The 12,869-nt window shown below is 38.1% G+C and overlaps 1 long non-coding RNA gene across 1 annotated transcript in view; it reads right to left on the reverse strand.

The window, feature by feature from the left end:
- LOC120233408 overlaps positions 1–10,635 on the reverse strand; it is a 55,256-nt gene extending 44,621 nt beyond the window's left edge. The window contains exons 1-2 of the long non-coding RNA XR_005528814.1: positions 10,572–10,635; positions 8,070–8,171 (exon numbers count right to left, since the gene is read on the reverse strand). This is a non-coding gene — a long non-coding RNA (uncharacterized LOC120233408). The remainder of the gene's footprint in view (positions 1–8,069; positions 8,172–10,571) is intronic.
- Positions 10,636–12,869: the final 2,234 nt, after the last annotated feature.

The following is a 12,869-nucleotide window of genomic DNA, read 5'->3' on the forward strand; positions in this document are numbered from 1 at the left end:
AGAAAGACACATATCCAGTTCCAGTAGAAAGTACAAATATGAAACAACATTTCAGTTAGACAGATTGAGTGCTGCATAGTCTCCGACTTGTGGATGCATCTGTCCAACCAGGTTTATTGCTGAATTAAAACTTAGGAAGCCAGGTCAGCAAAATTTGGTGGTGTTGGGGCTTCCAGAGGCATGGGGAAGCTGCAGTGCTAAACAGAAGCTGTAACTGCAGTTTTCATTGAAAGATTCATTCTGCCTTTATGTACAAAAAATATGCAGACAGCACACAGATATATTTAGTATCATCAATAACATTTCAGTGTTGATCATTCAAAACTTAATAGCCAAAAATTAACTGATAATAATAGGTACCACATAAAATCAGTCACTTACTGAGCATCAGAATCTTGCCAGATTTTAAGAAAGGGACTGTATTTCTGAACTCCCACTTCTTCCTGCGTAGAGCAGTCTCTACTCCAGGAAAACTCCTGGCTCCCTGCAAGAACCTTTATTCTGAGACTCTTGTGAAGGATAAGTGAGTCATTAACTGTTGGGTATCAAATCTTGGTCTATGTTTTCAATTATTTAGAGACAATTTATCACAGGTTAGTAAATACCAAAATTTTGTTCCCTTCCTTCCTTCTCCACCCAGTGATACTGTAGGGGATCTCTTTCTACTTGTCTAAGGTCCTCACTTGCCCTCTTGATGAGATTCCAGATCCTGAGGAGAGTGGGTTTTAGCAATGAACTTTAACAAGTCCATTTAGCCTCACCTTAATCTAAACCACATTGGTCAAAAACTTTAAAAGTAATAAATGTAATATTTTATTTTAAACCCGCTGACTTCTGGATCTATTTCACTCCTGCATCAGAATAAAGGTAGATCTTTTTGGAACATTTACACACACACACACACACACACACACACAAACACACACACTACTATGTATACATACTATGCCCTATAGATAGATAGATAGATAGATAGATAGATACTATAACATATACACTCTCTGTGTGTATCATATAATATACACACATACATCTTAAAGTCACAATGTGGATCAAATTTTATATATGTGTGTGTTACATATATAGAGATTAATCACAAATTTACTTAAATATGAGCTTATAATTATGAATATAATTTATGAATATTTTGAACATAAGGTATAATAATAACCTTAATAACTTTAAGCTTATACATATATATGTATCGACACACACACACATATATGTTATTTTCCTTTTACAAAGATCACTGCTTATGTTTTGAAGGAACTATTTTGCAAATGTACAGACAAGCAGTTAATGTTCAAACTCAAGTCTGTCTAAATTCAAAGCTTATGCTCATAACCAAACAAATCACTTCTTAATGATTACTTGGCGCCTTTTAGAAGCTTGGATGAACTGTTGTTTATGAGTATGGGAAATTGGATCTCAATTCTGCCTCTGTTGCTTACTGTCTATGTATGTGGAAGGAAACAAAGCAAAAAGAACCCCAACCATGGGGGTCCTCAGTGATGAAGCGCATAATATTCATACAACACTGAGGAGTTTAGTTAATAGAATAAAGAGTTTGGAGGGGTGGAAACAGAGGTGCCCTAGAGAAAGTGACAGGATAAAACTAAAAACCAAGACTGGAAAATGACTGTAAAACTTTTGAATTCTGCCCAGAGAACTTTGACATTGTATTTCTTTGTCAGTAGTAAGTCTAACAACACCTATACTATTTACTGTGTATTATTTGTTTCTTATATGGTATCTGTAAGTTTTAAATCAACGCTGAAATATCGCTGTAATTATTCTCACATTTGGGAGCAGAAGGGATGAGAATGTTTCTAAGCATTACTGAAGATGTGACACAAGAGTAATCATATCTTGATTTGAGGATATGAGATGGCTTCATGGAAATGGAGTCATTTGTGTTCAACCTTGAAGGACTGCAAGTATTTGAACATGAGAATATGAGAAGGCATCATTCCAGGCCAAGGGAGTAAACTCAGAGGAAGGAAAATTGAGGATAGAAAATTGAAGATAGAAAATTAACAAGGCACCTGTCAGTTTGGGGAGGGCAGCAACCTAATATGTAACCCTGAAATTTCTTTGTAAGGTGTACTGCAAAAACAAAATGTGCTCAAACATATTCTTCTGAGTCTATATGCATTTCTTCTTCTCATCCTGAGGTATAGGCCCCATGGAGGAATCTGAGGAAGGTTTCCTATTACTGAATTGAATGAACATCTTTAAAAAAACAGCTGTATCTTTATCAAAAGACAACATAACATTAATTTCTCACTGGTCTCGGGAACTCATGTAAAATGTATGCGCTGATTTTTAATTTTCTCTAGTGCAGGTGGCATGCCGTGGTGGGGGTGGGGGGTGTACAGGGGAGGGAGTTTGTAGTGGAATCAGTTAAGTCACGCAGACCCATGCATGGAATGACCTTGCTTGCATGCCAAACTTCAGGCGGAACAATAATGAGAAGGTAGCAGAACTAATCAATTTGGAACAGGGCCCATTCCCTCCATCACTCGGGCCACTTAGGATGCAGGCAGTGTCTTGAGCTTTTCCTCAAGCTTGCCCTTTGAACACAAACAGAAGGCTTTCTCTTACATAACTTGGAGAAAATGTAGGTTTGCCATCTAAAATAGAAGCAGAATTTGTCTCCATGCTAATGTAACTATTTTTCTTTTCAATACCCTTTTCTCTTCTTCAGTGTCTCCCTTTTTTTCAGACCTTATGGAATATTTAGGGCATCTTAGTAAACCTAACTCCATACCCTTGATGACACCCGTAATGCAAGAGTACTTCAGGTGTCCTTCTTGTAGAATATTTGTACAAGTTCTCTGAACAAGTACCAAATTTCCCTGCACCTCATTTTGCTCATCTATGAAATGGAGACAAAGCAGTGTTCTTATGAAGGTTAAAAGGGAAAATGTGTAAAGACACTTACCGATGCCATTTACGACTGCGTTTTGATCCTTCTCCCCAGACATATCTGATTTTTAAGTGTAACTATGATTTTGTTAATCTTAGGCAAGTCTCTTCATCTTCTTAAGCTTTGATTTTGTCTTTTATAAAATAAAAATAAATAGGTCTATCTGGTGAAATTGCTATGAAGATTAGCTGATACAATATTCATGATATAAACATTTACTTAATTTTTACTCATCTCTGTAATTTCCACAGCTCTTTCCAGAGTAACTTGTATGGTACTAGAATCTTAGGGATTGAAAAAATAATTCAATAATCATAAATCCAGGCCAAAGTTCAGGACTCTGGTGATTTCTTTCAATAAATTCTCTTTTTTTTTTACACTTTCATGGGTACTTTTGTTATCAGTTCCATGGACAGAGCCCAGGAGACCCTACCTCTCTTGAACTGCTGGAAGCAGGGGGTTTCAGAGGTTACTAATCCCTGATGGTTTGATGGCAAAGTGACTCCAGTCAATAGCATTGCTCAACCATGCTCAGTTGAGCATTTCCACTGTGATGAGCCTGATTATTCCCTGGATCTGCTACGAATATGAATTAGATTATAAATAGAGAAGTCTCTCTGCCTCAAGACTTTCAAACCATGACATTTCTAGATAGGGATGAAGTTTTACATCAAAGTAAGACACATGGTGCCTCTATCTGCCACTAAGACCTGGAAGGTTAGCCTATACTGAGTCAAATAGGGCTGTGGACAAAACAATGTTACAATAGCCTTTTAGAACATAGCATTGTCTCTGAAAGAGGGGTTTCAGTAGGTAAATTCTCTAGAACACTCACACTCACACACACACACACACACACACACTTGGTGGAATGATGTCAGAATAGTCATGTCTCCATCATGCACAAATGATGATAAGCTTTGCTCTTTAATTTGCATTTTTCTGGACTATTTTGCACTTTTGTGCTAAGTTTAGGGATACTGATGAGCTTTAAGAGACTGAGAGACCTCTTAAACACAAATATGATAGGAAGTTGTGAAACTAATGAATCCTCAAGTCCTGTTGCTTGAGCATAAAGAAACCAGTATACCCCATTCTACTACTAGGTTATTCTGTGTTGGGTTATGTACCAGTTCTGTTTTGATTTTTTTTATACTTAGTTCATGTGATCCTCATAACAACTCCATGAGGTCAGGATCTTTAGGGGCATCTTATAAATGAAGATTCAGATGCCCAGAACTTAGGTTAACAATGATTTGGCTCCTTGGGATTTTCTGGTCAAGCATAAAGATGAAGTGTGCCCAAGAAGCATTTTCTAAGGCTGGTGGTTCTGCTAATTGGAAGATTCTCCCTTTGTTTCATGGAACAACTGTTAGGACTTTGGATGAGCACTGCTGGAAGCAAGAGCTCATCAAGGAAAGAAGAATTTTAAATGCTTAGAGGAAAATACTGGAGAGAAGAGCTCTAAGTCAATGAGAATGGTCTTTTTCATGCATTGAAAGAAGGAAAAAGGAATCCCCAGTGACAAGAGGGGTAAGGGGTTTTTGAAAAGTAATGGATTCCCATGGAGGAATGTTAATTTGCTTGCTTAGATATGTGTGATGTAATCTCCTGTCCCTTCTTTCCTATGTTCTTTTAAATAAAATATGTGTTTCTCACCAAAGTTCTGGTGCAAGTGAATTAGTCAAAGGATTTTAAAGAGGGATAGGCTTCTGAATTTAGCTAGGATGCAAGATGATCCATGAAAAAGCACTTGCATCTTATGTCACAGAACTGACATGTGGCCTTCATGTGGGAGACATATTCTTAATGTCTGGCACATGGTTAAGGAAAAAATTAAAACCTGTCAAAACATGTTGAGTTTAACTGAACAAAACAAATGAAAGAAACTATAGGGTGGGAGGAAAAGTAAAAAAATTCATTCCAAGAATAGAGAGGATGTTATTTAAACAACCATTGGAATTCTTGCTTTCTTCATCAGTGAACTGAGTTTCTTGGATAATATGCTTTCAATGACTCCATTCAGTTTTTGCATCCTTTATTTCTACAGCCACTGCAGTTTGTCTTCAGACATAGGCAAAGCTACTAATATTAAGGTACTTTCCACTGTTATAAGCAAGACATCAGAATTCCCTACTTTGCAGGAGCCACTATGCTCAATACTTTTAGTATGACTCAGAATGCCTGTCTTGCAAGATCAATTCTTTGGTCCCTGAGGCTATCACCAGTGGTTGAACTAAAGGACCCAATTATACTCTATGACATCAATATCAAGAGATAAACTGTGTGCCCTCAACTTTATACCATCTCCTCTCAGTTTTTAGTCACAGAAGAGCAAGACCCATGAGCAAAGCTTTGAAATGAGAAATAATAGTCAAAGTTCCATCTGGAAATAAAGTCTTGCTATTTTAATTGACACTGCATTTTATCCAATCATTCAACAAGTATATTTTGAGGAACTACCATGAGCCAGGTCTTACATGAGATGCCTGAACTATAGGAATGAAGGAGGCAGAAATTATTTTTGTCCATTTATTACTCAAGTCTAGTGGTGGAGACAGGAAAGAAATCAAACAAGGGCAATTCACTATGCAGGAAGTAATGTGGTGGGCAAATTGACATGGTATGAGACCACAGAGAAGAGTTACCTAGTTCAGACTTATAGAACAGATAGTCCTTTCCAGAGGGTACGGAGTCTAAGATTTAAAAGATGGCTATGACTTAACCAGGCATAGAGAGCAGAGGAGGCACTTCCACTCAGAGAAACCATCTCCTAATTGAAGGAAAGATGGCAGCTTTGAGCATTCAGGAAACATACAGGAGATCAGTTCAGGTAAATTATATAACTGGTGAGGAGTACTAAGAGATGAAACTGGAGAAGTGGACAATGGCCAGCACTTGGAGTCTCGGAGCCACTTTAAGAGTTTTGGATACTATCCTATAGTTAATAGGGAGTAATCAAAGGGTTTAAGCAATGGAAGACACAACAAATACACATTTTTAAAGCATCGCTCTTCCTCGACTTTGAAGAAATATTTTGTAGAGCGGCAAGAATGAGAGCAGTGAAACAAGAGATAGTGACACATGGCCCATAGTGGTGGCTGTGAGAATGGAGATAAATGGACACATGAGGAATATAAAGGAAGTGCATTTTGAATATTATTTAATCATTTTAATTATTCTCTTGATAGTATTTTCCTGATCTATTCTGTATTTCCTGGACTATGTTACTTAAATAAATGCCATGCCACTCAAAAAGAAGATGATCATGTCTCTTAGTGATTTCTCACTGTCAAATATCACTTATGTCTCTTGTCTCAATTGTCTAATTAATGTGTTGATATCTATCTTCATCCATTCCTTCATTCTTTTATTCCAACATACATTTGTTGAGTATCTATTGGATGCTAGGCACAGATCTAGACACCGGAGACCCAACAGTGAAGGGATAAAAACCTTGTCCTCTTAGAGCATACAGTCCATGAGTATTGCAGACAAAAACAAAGTAAGTAAATAAACGAAGAATGTAAGCTCAGATGGCACTATCACAGGGTAGTGAGATAAAGTGACAAGAATTGACCACTTCACATTGGGGGATCTACAAAGGTCTCTCTGAAAGGAGGCATTTGAGTTGAGACCTGAGTTCTCAGATACTCAGGCAAGGATCTGAGTAAAGTGTGTACCCAGGATCTGGGAGAAGGAGCAGTAAGAGAAAATGTCTTGAAGAGAGACATCTCCCCTGACCACTTCATAACCTAGCATTCCTTGCCACTTAATCTTGATCCTATTTGTACTACTCTACTCTCTTTTATGTAAAGGATTTGTCACTTTCTCAATGCTATCTACAACTTATAATTTCATCTTCTTTATTGTCACCTATCTTCTCTGACTGGAATATAAATTTCAAGAGGGCAGAAAGGCTTATGTTTTGTTCATTGGTGCATCCTCAACACATGGGAGAGCTCCTGACACATACCTGGAGCTCAAACACTTTTTCAGTGAATGCATGAAAGAGTGCATACTAAGTGGTTAGCAATAGAAATAGGGACAATATGACTGACTGGGGCATCATGAAAGTAAAGTGAAGTATGACATGAAGAAGGTATTTGGGGGGGGGGGGAGAAACTCATGCAGTGTTGTGTAGCCCATAGCAGAGTCTGGTTTTTATTTTTAAAACTCTTTACTAGAGGGTTTTGAGTGGAGAAAGGAAGAGGTTGGATTTGCATTTTTAACAGATCACTCTGGGTACTATGTGGATAATGAACTGTAGGCTGTGAAGAGAGAGAAGAGTGATCTTTCAGGGAGTGAAGACTTCAGTGACTCCTAAGCCCATTTCCTCAGCCATAATGGATTGCTCGATGTTCACTATCCTTTAAGTAGTTTGTGTCAACCTCGCAGTAATGCATTATGGGGGATGTGCCAACTCCCTTTCTCCTGGCAAGGCCAAAGGTAACAACAGCCTGGAGCTGGGTGCAGAGCTAATTCTAGGGGAGCATCTTTCATTCCAAGAAAGCATAAACATACTTCAGAGATGCAGCCTTGATTAAAAATACATGGACACTCTGTATGCATTCACTCACATATGGCCTTTGATTGCCTGGCATTTTCAATTCATACAAGAACATTATGGTGCTGCATTATGGATGAGAAGACACATTTCACCATCTTAAATGGAGGGATTTTATGTGCTTTTTCTTTCCCCTCCTCATCTTCCATCACCCTCCCTGCCCGTTAGTCAGAGATTAAACTGTTTAATTAAGTTCTGATTAACTGTACTCTCAATTTTGTCACAGGAGTGTTTCCCATAGCCTTGGCTGCTGCCTTTCTTCACGGAGATGAGGGCTAGTTGTGCCCCAAAGATGAGGAGCATCCACACCACCAGCTCTGCTTGCTGGCAAGTTCGCCTCACATGGCCTTCAGTATCTACCTTCTGCTGCAAGTTTTACGCCACCATTTTAATCTTGAACAAGTGAATTAACTAACTTTTATATGACGTGTCCACCATATAAATCTGTTCTATGTTTTCACTTAAGCCTTGCCAAAATATTCTGATGTCCTTCTCATCTTGAAGAGCAGGACAACATGGCAGTTATGAAAATGGATTCTATCATAAAACAAACCAAAAAACAAAGAGACTTACATTTGGATTCTGAACTTATCACAAAGTAGCTGTGAGATTGTGGGTCAAGTTGACTCATGTCTTAGAGCCTCAATTCTCTTTTCTGTGATGGGGATGTGTATTCTGTTGGTTGGATATAACAAAGCCATGTCATTAGGTAGTATCATATCAAGGGCTTAGCACAGTGCCAGGGACACAGTAACTCCCTCGAAAAATTCTGGCAATTATCATTGCCTCAATATTTCTTTATGAGCTGTACACATATTAGGTACTTAATTGATGTTTTCCTTAAATGAAGCACTTAAGGGAAGTCATGGTGCATTATGAGCTATTGGTGCCAGTTCAATTCCCCCTTTATTTGAAATGGCTTTGTGAATCACACCAGGCCGAAACATCATCCCTCTGTCCTTCCCTGACTTGTATTTCTGTATTCTTTGAACATTCATTCAATATGGGATAGGTATTCATTCTATCAGTGTAGAAACCATACCTCCTGGGTATTACATTGGGACCAAAATTGGGACCACATATTAGCTGTTATAACTTGAAGAAGGCACATAAGCTGCTTGAACACCAATTTCTTCATTTAGAAAATGATAATGGTGCCACTCATATATAGGGTTTCTGTGAGTATTAAATGGATAATACACATAAAACTCTTTGTAAAGGCACTTGATTAATATAAGTGATCAATAATTATTACCATCATCATTATAATCATTATTATTCATTACTTCGCTCTCTGATAGCTCTTACATAGACCTGAAGGCAACTGTCATATTTTATACATGTGTTATTCCCTTTTGAAGACCCTTGCGTGTTCTGTTACCTATGACTGATTGAGGCAGGCTTAGGGTAAGTAGCCAGAATGATTTCCCTGGGACTGTCTTAGATTAGTACTGAAATTCCTATATTCTGAGGAAAAAAATCCCTCAATCGCAAGCAAAGTAGGATAATTAGTCACCTTAGCAGACTGCAGGAGATTAGAGCTTACAACATGGCCATTTAAAGGATAGGAGGACAATGGCAATTAGACTAAAACACAGAAGAGATGATAAGAATTTGTCTATCAGAAAAACAGGATGTGTAAGTGTAACAGTAAACCATATACTAAGGAAAACCTTGCCCCCAGAAACACAAAGCAGATAATCAGCTCTGTCCCAAAAAAGGTGGGAGAAAAAGGGTACCAGTGCTTGTTGAATAATGTATCCTTACATAAGTGAAACTGTGTCCTTATTTTTATAAACCAATCAAGCCAAACAAATCAATAAGAAAATATTAATTGAGCACATATTATGTGCCAGGTTTCTGCTATGCACTTCATATGATCTTATTTATTTTCCTTAATAATCCAACATTATACTTGTTAGAATGTCTATATATTTCAGAATTTCTGGGAGTGATCCCCAAGTATTTGTTTCTTTTAAATCTTCCCAAGTGATTCCAGAATGTACCTTTCCAGAATTCTAATTTAATTGATTTGGGATGTAGCATGGGCAAAGGGATTTAAAAAAATCTTTCCAGGAACAGAAAGTTGAATAGTGTTCTCCCCAAATTAATATTCCCCTGGAATCCTAGAATGTGACCTTATTTGGAAATAAGGTCTTTGCATTTGGAAATTCAAGATGAAGATGTTTGCTTTGTAAATGTTAAGATGAGGTCATATTGGATTAAGGTGGGCTCTAAATCCAATGACTGGTGTCTCTGTAAGTTGAGAGGACACACAGACATATATATGCAGGGAAGATGGTTATGTGACAATAGAGGCAGAGATTAGGGTCATTTCAGTGTAAGACAAAAAAGCTCAGGATTGCCAAGCATCACCAGAAGCTAGGAAGGGGCAAAGAAGTGTCCTACCCTAGCATCTTTAGAAAGAGTATGGCCGTGCTGATCCTTCAAACTTAAGCTTCTAGCCTTCAGAAGGGTGAGGGAATGGGTTTCCTTGTCTTCAGACACCCAGTTTGTGGAAATTGGTTATGGAAGTCACAGGAAACTAATATACTAATTCTAATACACAGCCAGATTTGAGAACTACCATTCTAGGCAGCTAACCCCCCGATTAGGTCATCTTGACTTTGACTCCTTCTCCACCCAGGTCATCAATCTCTCTCACAGTTGCCCTCAGAAAGGTAAAATTCTTACAGAATAGGGAAAGGGAACATACAGGCTTTCAGGTTGGGCCTTCCTGTGTCAGTTACTTTAAAAACCCTCACGTGACCCTCATCGGGTATCACAGACACTCAGACCTCAGGAATCACATACCCAATCTGTCTCAGTATATCTGCTCCCCTTTCTTTTAAAATATTCCCTCTATGAGAATTCCAAAGAATATATTCAAAGAGAAAAGCACAATCATTACAGTTGAGAAACTGCTCTTGAAACTTATTAGCTCGTGACTCATACTCCTGAAAGGAGCTAATACCTTAATTTCATATTTCTCTGCTCAAATGCAGACCAAGGCGTAAACTGAAATGAAACTTTACACTAATGGCTTCTTAATTATACCCATCTAAAAGCAATTACCTGAGTTTTAGCAGATACAAAGTTAGGGTTGATGGGACCAGCAGATGAGAAATAAGATGAAAGGTCATCTGCAAAAAAAGATCAGTGGAGAGAAGATAAAACACAGTGTGAACAGAGGGGGGAAAAATCCAGAGATAAGTAAAGGTTGATAAATTCCTAATAATAGTCCTTCCTGGTTTCTAAAACAAGGGTGCCCCTTGCTCCCCTAACTATTAGAAATGAGGCTAAAGGAATGTTTTATTTCAAGGTGGAAGCTGACGAGATGTGAAACTTTGATACCTGAATTTCAATTACTTTATGCCTATTTTGAACCCAAACTTACCAAATAATAGAACCAGGATTCTAAGGTAAAAATTATTGAATAGATATCCTTGGTGTATTATTCATTAAAAATCAGCATATATAGCATAAATGCAGTTGCAAAATTACACAAAGCTTATGTGTGCACACGTGTGTGCATGTGCATGCACAGGCAGGGGAGGGGATTCGCTAAAACGCTCCGGTGTCCTCCTTGAGATGGGAGATTGTGATGCCGCTCTATTTATGCCATATGCTTTTGTGTTGGTATTTTGTAGGTGTATTTGTTTGGATTATTTGCAATGAGTATATATTCATTGTGGATAAAAGGGAACTATTAAAAATAAATATCAGAAATGGGGCATCTGGGTGGCTCAGTAGGTTGAGTGTCCGGCTTCGGCTCAGGTCATGATCTCATGGTTCATGACTTAGGGCCCCGTGTCAGGCACTGTGCTGACAGCTCAGAGCCTGAAACCTGCTTCAGATTCTGTGTCTACCTTTCTCTCTCTCTCTCCAGCTTATATACTCTCTCTTAAAAATAAACAAACATTAATATTTTTTTAATTAGAAAAAATAAAAATCAGGGGTGGGGGGAAGCAAACCTAGTGGGACAAAAGCAAATTAAATTGATTAACTGACCTGATATGGATTCTAACACCAGGCTTCACCTGCTTCTCAACATAAATCAGGGTCTCAGACTGAGAACCAAGGGGTAGAATCCATACCACAGGACGTATGTTTTATTTAGGTTTGCGTGATCATTAAAGGTTTTAAAATTCAGTTGCTTTAGATGTCCTCCATCCAGTTCAATTTGCCACATTTTCCCTCATATCTCTCTGTCTCTATTTCTGTCTGTCTGTCTCTCTTGCTCTCATACACAGAGACACAGACACATATAGACACACACACACACACACACACACACACACACACACACACACACACTGAGTCTGTTTCACTTTTTTCTTTAATTTGCCTGACATTTTGCCCCTGTGTTGGCAGTGCCTTTCTCAGATGGAATCTTACCATCGATTCTCCTCTTGGATTAAAATTAATATATACATAAACAGTTTTTAAGAGAGTGAGTGATAGGACTCCAAGTCCTCAAAGATTTTCCTACTTTTTGTCTCATTTTTTGACCAGGTGAATCACCTCTTGGTTTAGAACCCCTAATTTTTTTTCAAATGCAGATATCACATGGGTCTTCATGGCCAGAAACCAGTTACAGATTAAGCATTGCGAGCTCAATACCGACTTCCAGTTATCTGTGTCCATCCAAAACTGCATTTTTGCAAGCCTTCCGGATTCAGAGTCAGTAGGAAGAGTTGGTTTCCCATCAGATATGTTTCATGCCCTATATTGTTTGCATCCATTTTCACTTTTGTGATAAAATTCAATGGACAAGAAATATTTTATTTCAACAATAACCAAATTAAAAACAAAAGCTAACACATATTAGTTGGTTCCTGTCTTCCCTATCGTGCTGGTTGCTTTATCAGTGATAATTCATTTTAACTTTGATAAGAATCCTCTGTGGCAAGTATTACTCTTATTTTATAGATGAGGGCATTGACACTCATTTGGGATAAATAAATTTCTGAAGATATCACAGCTTTAAATGCTAGCAACAGAGGAACAGTTGAAGTCAGTGTGGTAGCAAAGCAGGAACCATTTACCTAGATTTCTGAAGCAATCCCTGGACCATGGTGTGCTGGGCCAGCTGGCACTGGCCTATGACATGTGACTGTGTGTACGCCTCAGTTCAGTGATGTCATGTCAGCAGTCTGAAATCAGCAATGATGAGAGTATTTACACCCTGGAAATTGGCACCTGCTAAAAATCAGGGCTTTTTTTTTTTTTTTTTTTTTTTAATGTGGAAAGAGCCCCTTGTTAAATGCTTACTGGTACAACACTGCTCCTAAACTAGAATGGAGTTCCCTTAATTAATTCAGTTTTTATTGTAGCCCTAATATTTGTCAGGCACATGGTTTGCATCAGAGG

The sequence above is a fragment of the Hyaena hyaena genome, unplaced genomic scaffold (genome assembly GCF_003009895.1).
Source record: "Hyaena hyaena isolate Hyena2069 unplaced genomic scaffold, ASM300989v1 scaffold_90, whole genome shotgun sequence".
Lineage (NCBI taxonomy): Eukaryota > Metazoa > Chordata > Mammalia > Carnivora > Hyaenidae > Hyaena > Hyaena hyaena.